Source organism: Ochlerotatus camptorhynchus, unplaced genomic scaffold (assembly GCF_037179485.1).
Source record: "Ochlerotatus camptorhynchus isolate MF236.1 unplaced genomic scaffold, CSIRO-AGI_Acam_v1.1 ptg000060l, whole genome shotgun sequence".
In the NCBI taxonomy this organism is placed as follows: Eukaryota; Metazoa; Arthropoda; class Insecta; order Diptera; family Culicidae; genus Ochlerotatus; species Ochlerotatus camptorhynchus.
Genome location: NW_027040550.1, coordinates 1049331 through 1064824, shown reverse-complemented (window position 1 = coordinate 1064824; position 15494 = coordinate 1049331). Strand labels below are relative to the sequence as shown.

General features: G+C 45.1%; 1 pseudogene; it reads right to left on the bottom strand.

The window, feature by feature from the left end:
* Positions 1-438: 438 nt before the first annotated feature.
* LOC135717519 (heterogeneous nuclear ribonucleoprotein L-like) lies at positions 439-1592 on the bottom strand (annotated as a pseudogene).
* Between the last annotated feature and the right edge of the window lie 13902 nt (positions 1593-15494).

The following is a 15494-nucleotide window of genomic DNA, read 5'->3' as shown; positions in this document are numbered from 1 at the left end:
AAATGTGATGAACTAGCCTACGGCTAAAAATCACAAAAATAAAGAAAAAAAAACTCTTGGCACTGCCGGCACACTGAGACAAAAGTTGGTGCAAAATAAGTGTGTAGAGTGACCACCCCTTGACCAAGGGGTTGGTCACTCTACACAGTGTGCCAAAAATAAACTTGGGCTCACCTGGCCACAGTCATTGGCACTGTTTGGCACCCATGGTTACAATTTTTCTGATCTTTAAAGTTACTGGCAACACTGAAGTTTTTCTGAGCCTGCGCAGTGTGCATGTGTAAGAATTTGTTATTGATGTTGTCACATCAAAACACAACCGTGAACCTCTACCAAGTCTCGTCGTTGCTTTTGCTTTCCTTCAAAGGACACGGACTCCATCTTACATTGGTTCATCGTGTTCGGATTTGAGACAGTCGCCCGTCACCGAAATGAGCGTCACACACCGGACGCTGCTGCCACGGCGGAGGCTGCCGCGGCCGCTGCCGACATTGGGTTACCAAGTGCCGGTGCCATGCCCATGCCCATGTTTTCGATGTTCTCGTTGCTCCACGCACCGTTCATCGTCTTGGACGAGGAGAAGCACAGCTTCATAATGAACGGGAATTTTGTGTCTTTGTGATCGATCGCACTGTGGTCGCACTTCATGATGGCGTTCACCACTAGGGCTACGATCGGGAACTCAAAAAATCCGGAGAAGGAACGTTCCGATTTCAGCGGCAACATTCGCACTGCGTGGTGGTGAGTGCAGTCAGCAGCAGATCCTCGGACATACCGGGTATTGAAGAAGTGGGGAATCTTGCTTGGAAAAAGAAGCGATTCTTCTTTGAGGCGCTGTAGCTCTTAAAGCTGATAGAATTATCCGACAGGGTGTAGGAGTTGGTGGACTCTGACAAGTAGTTTGCTACCATCATTTCCGATTGGAATCTAGTTCAAGTACTGGATGCTCTTTGGTCTTCAAGAACTTTATCCTGACAACATTTCCGTACAGGCAGAGCAAATTGAACAGCTTCTCGGTGATGGCTGTGTTGTTATCGAGTCCGTAGGTCATCATCACTGCTCCCTATTGCTGTACCGGTTGATTGAAGTTGGCTGGTCCATTTCGGGTCATCGGTGCTTCCTTCATCAGTCCGAGGTGTTCGGTGCAAATCCGTTTTCTCCACCGGCTCCCAGAAGAGCTAGTTTAGGACCTTGGTTGACTAATGATTGACGGTCGTTGTACGGGGTGGGCCTTCTGCCGAAGATTTTAGGATTGTGAAGCAACGAGGTTCTTCCGTTGCAGGCTGGAGACGGCTGCTTCGATCTTCTGTGTGCAGCAAACGAAATAGATGTCACAGCCGTTCAATGGCTCTAGTGGTGGATTCAATGCTGTCAAACTCAACTATAGCTTGGACTCCATTCTTCTTGAATATCTTGATACATTGCACTTGCCCGTTGGGTGAGCAGATGGTGTGTAGAACGTCCACTGTAATAGGATAGACTGGATTAATGATGGTGAACAGCAGGATTGTTACCTCGCGCTTTCGCCGAGGCTCATCTATTACGTTGATGTTGTTGTTGCTCCGGCTACTGAGCGGAAGCGTCTCGAACATCTTCTGGCCGGTACAGAGGCGCTTGTTGTGCGGCCCGTCCTAGTCACCACCAGCACCATTTCCGTTAAACGCCATGATCATTAAAATTGAGCGTTGTTTACCTGCACACACGGGCAAGCAAAGAGGAAAGAAGGGTTGAGAAAATGTCGCGACACCCAGGCATGGAAAATCATTTACATTCATTTACATTCATTTGCCTCTAACTTTTTTCATCAACAGAATTTCGCAAAATGATGTTTTAAGCTTCAGTAGGTTTTGTTATTAGTTACAACTTTTGGTCATAACTCAGATATGTATCTCTTATACATCACGAATTAGAGCAGGCAGAACTTGATACTGTTTTGCAGTGAATGTAAAATACATTCACTGAAAAACAGTAGTGGCTTCTATTCGCTCTGGTTCGTAATGCATAATTGATACGGATTTAAGTTTTTGACAAAAGATGGAGTTAATAACAAAACCTACAAAAGCTCCATACATCATTTTGCGGAGTTCTGTTGATGAAAAAAGTTAGGGGCAAATGAATGTAAATGAATGCACGAAATAAATGCAAATGATTTTCGATGCCTGACGACACCTCACTATGCTTCACTTATCATTCGGGACAGCCTACGATAATAACCACTGTTGAAAAACCAGGAACTTTTCCTCACTCAACGTAGACTCGTACTAGGTGAAACTTCACCCGGGTCATCTCAGGTTTGGAAAAATAAAACAAAAACAAGCGCTGTTAAAATACCGGGTTGCCAAACAAGGCATTATTCACAAGCAAACAAAAGTCAGTTCAATGGCTTCTCGGCACTGCCGGCACACTGAGAAAAAAAGTTGGTGCAAAATAAGTGTGTAGAGTGGCCACCCCTTGGATTGAGCCTACAATTTAAAAAATCTATATTCAATATTTAATGATTTATTTTTACACCATTCCGGTAAGTGGTTCTCTGTTAGTGGTTTGTCGATGTCCATTACTTCACCACACAAATTGTGTAGCATAATCATCCACAATAATACTGTTCCATACTCGCTTATCATGCCCCCCCTTAATCCAAGCCTGAGAACCATTCTGACCAGTTGTTCACGGGGAGGAGACTGTTGATTGGAAGGGAATACATGCTGAATTAGACAAAAGATTACCTATCTCGATTCTTCCGGAAAAAGGGAGGAGGCTGGAATCGATTGTTTCTTCATTTCTCTATCCAACCGATCAATGCATGCATGCGTGCGCCCCGAAGGATACAACGAAACCACAAATAGACAAATGAAATGCGTCTGTATCGAAGCACCCACTCTCATTCTAATCATTGGGAGATCCACCCCCGCCGCAAATCTGCCGTCGCCGTCGCCATCGAGACAAGCAAGCAGTAATCTGCCGAACTGCTGAAATCCTCTCCGACCACTTAGGCACAATGGAGAGATAATGATAGGTATTATGTTCGACCTCGCCTGCCACTTCCCATCCTCCTTCCCAGGACTCGGACAACACTCGGCCGAGCCGTCAATAATTTATCGCTGATGTGTATAATCCTATTTTATGATTTATTTGCCTCCCATCCGGTTAGTGCTGCTCATCGTTGTCGACGTCGTCGTTTTTCGGGCATGTGGACAGGAGCTTCCCAGGCCAGAAAAGGATTAAGCAACGGAAGCGTACAGCTGAGGCTCTGTGGAAAAACTCCTACCGATAGCTACGACGAGCGACTATCCGAGAGAGCTGCAGTAGGACAAAGAGATAATGGCTCCATTATTGGAGTGTAATCGGGACATTTGTAACTCCACTTTCAGGAGGTGATGTCCAAAGCAGCATCAGAAATCAGAAACAGTCGGTGATGGTCAGGGGGGAGGGCGAAAAATACCCATTCTGATTTGTGTCGGCCTGGGTTATCCTTCCTGGAAGAAGAAACCAACCAGAACCAAGTTTGCGTTGCGAATGTTGCCTTTGAGCTCAATCTCGGCTTACATGGGCCGAAAGGATTGGCTGTTTACAAGGCAATGGAAAGAATGATCGGCATAATTACATACGGCCATTCGAATCAACATACAATGTTTGCATTTGCAAAATACCTTTCGCAATGTATTAGGATCGGAAATCGGTTTTGTGGAATTAATAAGGTTTATTTTGTAAATGTGGCCGCTATTCGTGGAAATTGATATTTGAAAGGGTTCCGTGATCTTATTACTAAAATAGATAATTTTTCAAATCGACCGTTGTTTTCAAAACAAGCTTATCATGAAAATTACAAAAATTCTTGAAATTTCTCATGGCTAATTTCATCTTCTTTCAAATAATCAATAGCACGATCGCGATTGAAGTGCTTTTTCGCGGCTTCTGTTCCTTGACGTTTTCCAAAAGTCACATATGTAACATTGTGTTTTACTTTAATATTCTAACATTGTTGATTCTACGAGACGTACAAAACCGCGTGAATTGAACAAGAACTCGGTTGAAAAAAATGAGAAATAAATAAAAGGGGCATACTCAATGCTCGAGACGGGTTCAAAACCATAGTTGAGTCCTGCCATGGATGTCATTCCAAAAAGTTCCAAGTAACCGAACCTAAACGATCGTCGATTGTGACCGATTTGCATGAAACTTTGCATAACTATTTGTTCGCAACTATATATAGTGCAATAATGTAACAGTTAAGCTGGGTTTAGGAAAGGCAAGTCAATTGATCAAGTCAGTTGAATTCAACTGACTTGAACGCGAATGGAACGTGTAAACAATGCCATTCAACTGACTTGATCAACTCACTTGAATTGAAAAAAGTTGAACCAGTCTCAACTTTTCAAGCCAATTGAATTCAACTGAGTTGATCATTTGACTTGCCTAGTCTAAACCCAGCTTTAGAAAATTCCCGTCATGGTCACTCTTTGCTCGACTGTTAAGCTGTTCAGTCCGTATTTTCGCTCGAGTTCTAGTTTCGATTTTGATTCGTTTTGTGCTGTCGCGTTGCGCCGTGGAAGTGTCACCACCTTCTCGCGTTCTGGCCTAGGATTGGGCGATCTAGGATCGATCTTTGGAAGATCGATCTTTTCAAATCTATCTCTTCTTTCGATCTTTTTGATCTTCAAAAAAATAGGCGTTACATTTTTTAAGTGTATTTACATCGGAAAAAACGATTTACTCTCACCCCAGACTGCATGGTAAATGTAACGAACATAACGTCAACATCAGCATCGCTCCATACAATGACATCACTATTTGCGTTTCCGATATTTACGAATATAGCAACATTTGAAGAATTTTACTACCTCCCTCCTGTGCTCATTGCTCCTTACCAGAGCTTAAAATTATTGACTGCCTAGGCTGAGTGTGAAAGCACTGCACTATTGAATCCATTGAATAGAGCAGACCATTTGTACCAAACGGTAAAGGACGAAGCAATGAAAGAGCCAACAAAAACATTCAGTCACTCACGAGCAGGCGACGCACACCGCTTGCATAACGGCATCACGGCAGAATAAACGTGTTGACTGAGCTACTGACTGAGTGCTCGGCTGTCAGTGACTCGTTTACCTCTGAATCATTCAGACTCTCACGAGGCAGTGAATGATGAGGCAGATGGCAGTTCATATTCATATCAAAGTGACTCAATGAACCTGACTGTTTTGCGCACTGCTCCTTACCGTCACGACAACATTTAATTGAATATTATAAAGGTAATAATTTCTTGGGGTACCAACGTAAACAAGCGTATTAAAATAAAAATCAAAAGATCGATCTACCAAAGATCGATTCTGTGGTACCGATTTAATCAGAGGATCGATTCTAGAGCCAAATATTAGATCGATTCTTCAAGATCGATCTTTCTTTAAAGATCGCCCAATCCTAAAGTTTAATTGAACTTGAAAACACGAAACAAATGGTGCGTAAACGTGCCAATAAGACAGCAGCGGGCCTTCAAAGAAGGTGCTAATCAAGCCCAGCGCGTTGCAGGATGACGCCGGAAAATGAGAACTGCAAGCCAACCAGTATGCAGTACTCCCGGAAGAAAATGGCGATGGTGACGCCGTTCCCATTGCTAGAAGAGAGCGGATTCCCCCACTTTTCACGTCGGTAAAGGATGTTGCCAAGCTGGGTGCCGAACTGGCAAAACACAAGCCAATCAAAATCATGTGCTCCAGCCTGGAGGAGTACAAACAAATAGGATGTTTCCTAAAGGACAATAACGTGGACTTCTTCACGCATCGAATAAGACACTGAAGGTGGTTTTGCGTGGATCACCGTCGTTCGAGGCGGCTGCGGTGAAATCCGAGCTGGAGCAGCTTGGGCTCAAACCTGAGGCCGTGTACCAGGTGAACCGGCGTTCCAACCACAAAACCAGCTTCTGTGACCAGTTGTTCCTGGTGCACTTCACGAAGGGATCCACCAGTCTTGCGGTTCCTAAATCCGGGACATGTTTCAGGTCATCATCAGTTGGGAGCATTACTCATCCCAACATCGTGATGTTACGCAGTGTATGGACTGCCTCTCATATGGCCATGGCACCAAAAACTGCAATATGACGACAAACTGCGGAAAGTGTGCTGGGACTCACTCAACTGCGTCCTGTGAGGAAGATGATGACATCGAGCCAACGTGTGTCAACTGCGATGGAAACCACCAAGCCTCCAGTTGCGAATGTCCCAAGCGAGTGGAAGGCTACAATCAACAATCAGCCCGGTCGCCTCCGTAATCATCGTTCGCCTCCCGTACTCACGGAAGTCCAGTACCCAGCTCTCCAGCCCCGTCGACATGTTCCAAACCTAGCCCCACTTCCGCTCAACAACCAACAAGCCAATCCTGTGAGTATACAAATGGTTCCCAACAGCCGGACAGTTCAGTATCGTCTCGCTACTGCTGTGGCCCAGCCAATTCCAGGTTCCTCCACCACCCCTGGTTTATCATACGCTGGTGCTGTCTCAGGTGAGCCTGTCGACGATTCTACGTTCACCTCGAAGGAACTTGTGTCGCTCGTGGCTGAGGTCATCATCATCATGCGCACCTGCAAGACTCGATCTGAACAGCTACACGCTGCCCTGTCCCTTGTCACTAAGTATGGGTCGTGAAGCCATCAAGATCGTAAATTGGAATGCTTGCTCCTTGAAGAGCAAAAACATCGAGTTTGTTGATTTTCTCAACGAACGGTACATCGACATAGCCGTCATCACCGGGACTCACTTGAAGCCCGAGCTGAACTTCTTCCTTCCCGACTTTCAACTCGTAAAACTGGACCGCATCAGCTCCGGGGGAGGGGGAGTGGCCATCGCTGCGAGACGGAACATCAGCTGCCTACTACTACCAAGCTTTCAGCTGAAAACTATTGAAGCCATCGGAGTTGAGGTGAGCACATCGCTTGGTCCAATCACCATCAATGCGGTCTACTGCCCCAAGCAGACCAACATTAGGGACGGCTCGGCCGCAGACCTCCGAAGAGACATCATCAAGCTAACACGACTTGAACGCCAAGCATCAAGCCTGGGGCAATAGTCGGCGAAACCAGAACGGCACAATCATCCTGTGTCCAGACACTCCCACCCGGGTGAGTCGATCCGGAGCTCATGCCACCATCGGCATCTTCATCAGCAACATTGGCGATAACATCTCTCAACCTATCGCCTATCAGGAACTGATCTCGGACCACTATCCGGTGGTGGCCAAAGTAGGTTCCTCGGCCAAAAGGTTTCAAGTTTCCCGGCGAAATTACCATCGTGTCAACTGGCAGCAGTATCAGCGCTGTGTGGACACAGCAATCGATTACGACGTCCTACCGGAGTCGATCGAAGAAGTCGATTGGTGTCTGCAAGCCATCGAAGAGGCGATTTCCCGTGCCAGGGAGCAACCAGCATCCAGACAGGTGAGTCATACTCTGAACCTTGTCAGTCCAACCAAAGATCTTATCAGGCTCCGTAATGCCATTCGTAGGCAGTTCCAGCGTTCTGGGCTGCCCCACTTGAAGACCAATGTTAATAGGCTAACCAAAATTATCCAGGCCAGGATGGTGGAACTCAGAAATAACGATTTTGCCTACAAGATTTGCTCTCTCCCAGATTGTGCAAAACCATTTTGGAAGATGACTAAAATTTTGAAAAATAAGTCGAGACCGATCCCTTCGCTTTCCTCTGTCTAGCAGAACTTGGACCCATCCCTATTCATAACCCCAGTTGAAAAGGCCAATGCTCTTGGCCAACATTTTGTGATTTCACATAATCTTGGCCAAACCATGGTGAGCCCCCATGGGTCTGCAGTACTGGAGGCATTATCTAGAGTCGCTGATAGTGCATGATTATAGTACTTAGAATATCGGCTGATGAGGTAATAGCAGCTGTTAGAAACACTAAAAACATGAAGGCCGCGGGTATGGCTTCTGAGCATGAGCGAGAATTTGTTCCATCAAAGTTGACCGAGCCAGGGATTCTGTTTCCAGCTTTCCGTTTGTACTCCATCTCAAGCTCACGGAGTCTAGCTTTGTCGAACCCAATTTTTGTAATGAAATATTGGTTGCGCATCTTACGTGCATTGTTACGAAGGTTACGTAGCTCAGGAGTACGTGCTGTACTCCTGAGCTACGTAACCTTCGTAACAATGCACGTATGATGCGCAACCGATATTTGATTACAAAAATTACATTGGTTGAAAACAGATATCGATTGTTGTCTTTTTCAAGGAACATGACGGTACCATTATTCGATAATCATTTCCACTCAACATCCATAAAAACAGAGTTCAACAAGTCAAATTTGAAACATTGATCATGATCGTCAAGTAGTGTTGGTGCGTCACTCTCGTCCAGTAGTAAAATGACTGGTGTGTGATGGTTATCTGCAGGTAACAGCGGAGAAGACGGTGCAATCAGGTCAAGATATTCCGGTAGATTGGTAAATACAAGGTCCAGCAGTCTGCCATTTGTGTTGACGAAGCTATTAATCTGCCTCAAGCCGTTGGCAAACATTGCTTCTGTAAAGTTCATCTCGGAGGAATGAATCCATGTTAATGTCCTCGTAAAGATCCCATCGCAAATTAGGAAGATTAAAATCGCCAACCGTCAAGATTATGTCAGACTCCGATAGACGATCTGCAACAAGTTGTACTGTATAAACTTGAGCAATATTTAACTCGGTACTCGAATTAGGTGGGAGATAAATAGCATCTACGTAAAGCGAACGAAGTTGTGACTTTATGCAAACTGCGATCTGTTCTAGTTCATTACAGTTAGCCATCGAAACCGAGGGGGGTGACACATCTAAATCTCATGTTAAGATGCTCAACAAATCTCCCACTAGCGAAACAATCTTCGAAAAATCTTCTTTCATTTGTCGCATCTACTTGCATCCCGTCATCAATCTTCTTTCTATCTACTCAGCGTGTGCGCAGCTAGCCACAGCAGAACACAATCTTTTCTGCATCGTAGATAGAGTCGTCCCCCGCGATCGAAACAGATTCACTCTCCAGTGTGTTTTAACCGGAATTAGCAAATGGCAACTGGTCAATTCATTGATCACAATGGAAAAAAAAACGTAATTAGACGAGATTTCACAGCTATCCATATCTGCACGGAGCCATGTGTCCGTAAAGACAAGTAGGTCGTAATTGCAACTGGACAACAGCAAACGCAGCTCAGCAATTTTTGTGCGCAACCCCTTGACATTCTTCAGAAAACATGCGATGGGCACTTCGAGATGCGACGCTGTTGGCATGCTGGGTGAGACAACGCTAGGTGCAACAGTTTCAGTCAGAGATGTTTCAACCAGATTTGCGACCTTTCACAATCACGATCGTCAGACAGCTGATGGTAGTAATGCTTTGTACATTCCTATCAATGTGCTCGTCGAAGCTCACTCCATGACCATCCATCAAGTTGACGAAAGAGGTAAAAAGTAACTGGTGAATGTCGTCTTCGATTGTGATCCATCACCGATCTGGTCATTCCCGACAATCACGACACTCATCTGTGCTCGTTTTGAAGCAGTTGCTGCTTTGCTTGCTATTGTGAGTGTGTTCATGAGTGAGCTGCCAACAGCTTCCGTTTAATGTTGCCTGCTTTGTTTGTAGCTCACACAGTCGTGCCTGCCGAGATGAACTTGAAATGCGCAGGCATTATTTTAATTTTCTTCTGTCGTTTCACTTTTTCTCATGATCGTACTGCAGAAGTCTTCACTGTTTTCGTTGTGCTTTTCATCATCAGCAGCGAGTGTAAAGTTTTGCTTGTGAGCAGCGACCATTACTGGTGACTGTTGTTTGCCATGGCTCTACCTTTCACTGCGTGACAAAACGTTCTGTTAGCGAAAGTCGGTTAACGTGTAGACGAGTGTCACGTTAGTCTCATGATATTTTGCATCACTGGTTTCAACAATTTCAATAGCTTCGGTTGGAGTGTGGCAGCTTGAAGCGCTGGACATTACTGAAGGAGAAGTATTCCAAATGTGTGTATACGGGCCTGCGATGACGGTTTGGAAGACCCATTCCATTCTCATACACAGGACCGGGATGTCTGATGAACGCTGGCAGAAGTGGCTCGACTGTGATGAGGGGATCAGGGGGCTTCCATGAGGAGTGCAGGCGTGCATCCCGGATCCGGAACCACTGATACAGATGGTAAAAGACGATCGTGAAGTGGTTGACTGGAAACGTCGAACGTATCAGGATTTTCATTAATGAATGCGTACTTGCCTATAGTAGCGGATTGGAAGACCCCTTCTCCACACCTAAATGCAGGACCAGGACGACTGCTGAACGCTGGCAGGAATAGCTCGACTGTGATGGGGGGAGTCAGAGTCTTCCGAAATGCTCCAACTAGTGCGTCCCGGGACGAAGCAGATTAACTCAAGTCCATTAAAGAAGTGACTGGAAAAGATGTTTGAACTGGCAGCAACGGTGTTATTGGTTTCCGGTACTTCTTCAACCTCGAGCTGCAAGATGTCAAAATTACGCTGTCGAATCGCTCTCTCAGGTGCGTAAAAGAAAAGCTGCCGAAGTAATTCGGGGGAATCAATCTCGCTGGACGTGGAGGCGAACCAGCCCCAGGCTGAAAGCCTCCCTAATAAAGATAAATAAATTAATTAATTAATCTCGCTGGTAATGATCTTAGCAGCAAACACAGCTTGAGCGTTCCGTCTTCTTTGTTCCAAGGTGTCAATTCCAAGCAGACGACAGCGATCCACGTAAGACGGCAAGTTAGCCGTATCACGCCAAGGCAGATGACGAAGCGCGTAGCGAACAAACTTTCTCTGTACACTCTCAAATCTGGCTATCCAGCATGATTGGTATGGGCACCAGACGACAGCACTATACTCTAAGATTGAACGTACTAACGAGCAATACAGCGCCCGCAGGCAAAGCGGAAGTCTTCAGATATTTTGAACATAAAGTCAAGCTGCCTGTTAGCTTTAGTCAGGATGTCATTGTAGTGCGGTTTGAAGGTCAATTCACAGTCGAGTGTTGCTCTCAAATCTTTGACCTGGCTAATCCTCTCTAATGGTTGCCCGGAAATGGAATAATCAAATATTATCGGGTTTTGTTTGCGGTGAAATGATATCACATTGCACTTGTTGATGCTGATGAGCGTCAAGAAATTACGGGAGCACCATCTCTGCATACGATCCACAATCAGCTGCAACTCCTCACAATCAGCGATGCAATTGACAACCACATACATTTTGACATCGTCAGCGGAGAACAGCCGGCATCCAGGTGGCAGTAGACACGAAAGCTCGTTGACAAAAAGCGAAAACATAAGGGGTCCCAGATTACTTCCCTGGGGAACGCCGGAAACGTTCGTGAACACTCCAATCTTAACGCAAAGCGAACGGTTCGTAAGGTAAGATATGAAGCACGAGATGAAGGATCCAGACACTCCGAGTTTCTCAAGCTTGCTCAAAAGAATGTTGAAGTCTACTCGGTCAAATGCAGCCTTGAGATCAGTGTAAACCGCGTCGATTTGTCCGCCAGAGTCCATTGTCCGAACGCAGAGCGACACGAATTCGGTCAAATTGGTTGTAACTGACCGTTTTGGGTAGAATCCATGCTGAGTCGTGGAGATGTAATTTTTACAAGAGCTGAACATGATGATGATGATCTCGAATACTTTGGAGCAGCAACATAGTGATGCTTATTTTTATTTACTCTCCTGTAGTGACAGATTAAATAACTTCGCCAAGGGAGTGAGCAACGACTCCAAACACAGCTTCAGAACGGACGCAGGAATGCCGTCTGGCCCGGCAGCAAACGAGAAGAGCTAGATTGACAGTATGTTTACTGATGTGAAACGGACGGAGCTCAAATGCATCTGTTGGAGAATCGCTTATAGCAATTGTGACTTGATTTGGTGAGGCCGAAGACTCATTGAACGAACTCATGAAATGTTGAGCAAAAAGGCGGCATTTCTCCGGTTCAGATTCAGCGGTTTGCTTACCGAGATGAACTGACAATGGCAAACCAACTTCGTTCTTTTTAGAGTTTACAAACGACCAGAAACGCTTTGGATTTCTGCGAAGAGATGATTGCGTGCGGAAGACATATCGTCGATACAGGCATGTGTTGCATTTCCTATAGTCGTTACTTGTGCGGTTGAACTCCTGCTTCGTAATGTACGAACGATTTTGGCAGTATCTTCGTAGCGATTTAGCCCTATACCGTTTCAGTCGACGCAAGTGACCGGTAGATCACGGTGGCTTTGGTGCGGCAATTCAGCCATGATATCCCAAATCATTTGACTGAAATATTCAACGACACCGTCAACACATCCAGCTAATTCTAATGGTCGCCAATCGATACCGGAAATAGCAGCACTAATCGCAACATAGTCGGATCGTCGGAAATCCAGTGTACGATTATTTACGGAACAATCCTCAAAAACGATTGCCGCTGGGAGGTTCATCAGGACGGTCTAAAGCAGGGTGGTCTGCATCAAGAAAGATCAGAGGTTCTATGGCTTCCGAAACGGTGCATGCCAGAGTTGCAGCTTCGTTAGACAGAAAAAGGTCTAGAAAGCGAGCGTTCCTATTCAATACCGTATGTCTCCGTCAATACAATGACATCATAATCGCACTCGCCAGCGGATAAAAAGAACGAATCTACCTTGGTCCGTAGTCCTCGAACATTCTGGTAGTATATGCGCAGGAGATGAGCTACGTTTACAGCGCTAACTGCAACAGATGCGTTGTCGGCCGATGGAGCCTTGGTGGAAGGTGAAGAGCTGCATACAATACCACTGGAATTCGAACAGACATCAGGAAGAGGCAATCCAACATTAACGTGGTACTTGCCTACTAGAGCAGGTTGGAAAACCCTCTCTCTACATCCAGCAACGGGTCTGGGACGACTGTGAAGAGCGCAGGCATCGGTATGCAGGTCCGTGTCGGAGAGATCGAGGGCTTCCAAAGTGCTTTCCACGACGCATCCCGAGAATGAAGTTCAATGTGACAGGTACAGCGCGCAGTGGCAGAACAAATAGTCCAACTGTGGGTCGAACCATCTTCAGGCAGGGAACACACATTATTACATTGATACTTGCCTTTATGAGCAAGCTGGAAGACCTCTTCTCGCACTCCAGATACAGGACCAGGACGACTTGGACTGCATCGATGAGGAAATGGATCGACTGTGCTAGGTGGATTAGAGGCTTCCGTGTTGCTTTCTATCGTGCGTCCCGGAGATTCACTTTCGATTGCTGGATCAAGATGACTGTAACTACTTACAACACGAACCGACGCGGCAGAGTTCAGCGGCATAGGGACCAGCGTGGTAGTTTCTGAAATGCGTTCAGGTGCAACCAGAGCGACCACATTGGGGAATCAAATTTTCACAACTTTACGATAATACACGACGATAACGACGAATGCACACACGAACAAGTAAGTAATATACAATTAAACGGGTTAAAAGTACGATATTAGCGAAGCTAATTAAAGCGCGTAAGATATTCACTCACACACTCTATGCGCTTTTTTATCACAGCAGGATCACTGAGATTGGCTTTGACCATAGCCGATACAGCTTCAGCTGCAACATCTGCTCTAATTCTGGAGCGATACAACCAGAATTTCTGATCCCCGTTCTTTAAGACAGGTACCGACACGACTTTATCTAACGGCTGATTGCTACCTACGCGACAGTTTTCTGTGGGTCGTGCACCTGCGCTAATCTCAAATGATCTTTTGTTGACCCTTCGTTGTGTTGATCTCAGCACGCAGCTCCGTCATTGCAGTGGTGAGTGAGTATAGTGGTGATGTCTGGTCAGCTTTAGTGAATGTGAATGATTTCCCTTTAAAACAAACCCATTAATGAGTAAAATTTCAATCAATTTTAAAAGAAGTGACTTGACTCATTCGTTAATGAGTAAAAAATACCCATTTAATGCGTAACTATTACCCATTAGAGATTGACTTTTACTTATTGAATATCAATAATGGGGAACAGTTTGTCATTAAATGGGTTAATTTTTGGAAATTTTACTCATTACATATGTTTCATTGAACCCCTTGTCCCCGATCCTAAGTACACCACCGTTGACCACACCATTACCACCTTGTTTGTTCTTGGTTTTCTTATCGACTGACCACAGACATTCTCGGTGGCAGTAAACCGTCCTACCGAGATCCGAAATCGACGATGGGGTGGATGTTTTGTGATGATAATGCCTGCTGATTATGGTTGGTTGGCACATACAAACACACACACACACCCATGTTTGTGTGTTTGTAAGTCTGTGTGTATGCACTCTTGATGCAACCGATAACAACGCTTATTTGCCTTTGAGGCAATATTAAAATCAATTCATCTCGAACAATCAGCGTGTGCCACCCACACAGCACCCCGCTAGACAATAGGGACGATTGCATTGCAGGGAAGCTGGAAAACGGGGTGCTGGAAGAGGATAGGGGGATCAAACTCCATTCATCGACGACGATACAAGCAAACCGACGATGACGAAGCACCAAACGTGCTCGTGCCTTTAATTAATTACATTTACATAATTTTCCTTCGACAAGCAGTACAAGTACACACCGACCGACTGGAGATCAGAGGCGCATCAGAGCAGACCCGAAGGCGACTCCAGGTCCACTCACACACACACACACATTGAGAGAGAAAACATCAACCGTCCATCCTTAGCTGGTGCCTCGAAGGGCTTAGCCCGACCAGAAGAAAATAACAAGATGATTACATCTAGTGTTATTTTGTTACACAGATTTTTCCTAACAACGGTTACTACAATTTAGATCTCGGATGATTATCCACGGTCTTGAAAAAAGTTGTAGCTGAAAAAATATTCAACAAGCTAACACGGCGAATGAGAACGACTCAAATTTGAGTTTAGTTCACTCATAATCGCCAAAAGTGCAGGAACTCAGCGATGAGTAAAATTTGTCCCATGGTTTCCTGTGGAAAACCTAAAAAATCTGCCGGAAAATGAGGAAATTGACGAAAATTTTATTCAGTCTCGGAGTAGTACCAATAGACTGAGTGAATCCAACCTTTACTTTTATCAAATTCGGGAATTTTACCCTGGAAAATCCTGGAAAAACCTGGGAAAACATGAGGCAAATTAACTCATCGCTGAGTTCCTGCACTTTTGGCGATTATGAGTGAACTAAACACAAATGTGGGTTGTTTTCATTCGCCGTGAAGCTATCATTTCCTAAAGTAGAGTGAACTGGTGAATTTTGAGTTAGATATGAACCGAAATTATGGTTTCTCCATAGTAATTCCCATCTAAATTTCAAAGGGTTTGTGCCAAGTCAGTTTCTCACTAAATTAGTTCCAATTTTGGGAGGCTAATCAGGGCCCAATTTGGAACCGTTTGAGCACTGTGGAGCAAAAATTTCAAATTTTGCATCAGTCTAATGCACCAGCTATCTACATCCAAAATAATTTCGATGTACGACGGTAAAGTTGTGGTGCACCGCAAAATCAAAAGCGGCAAAAGT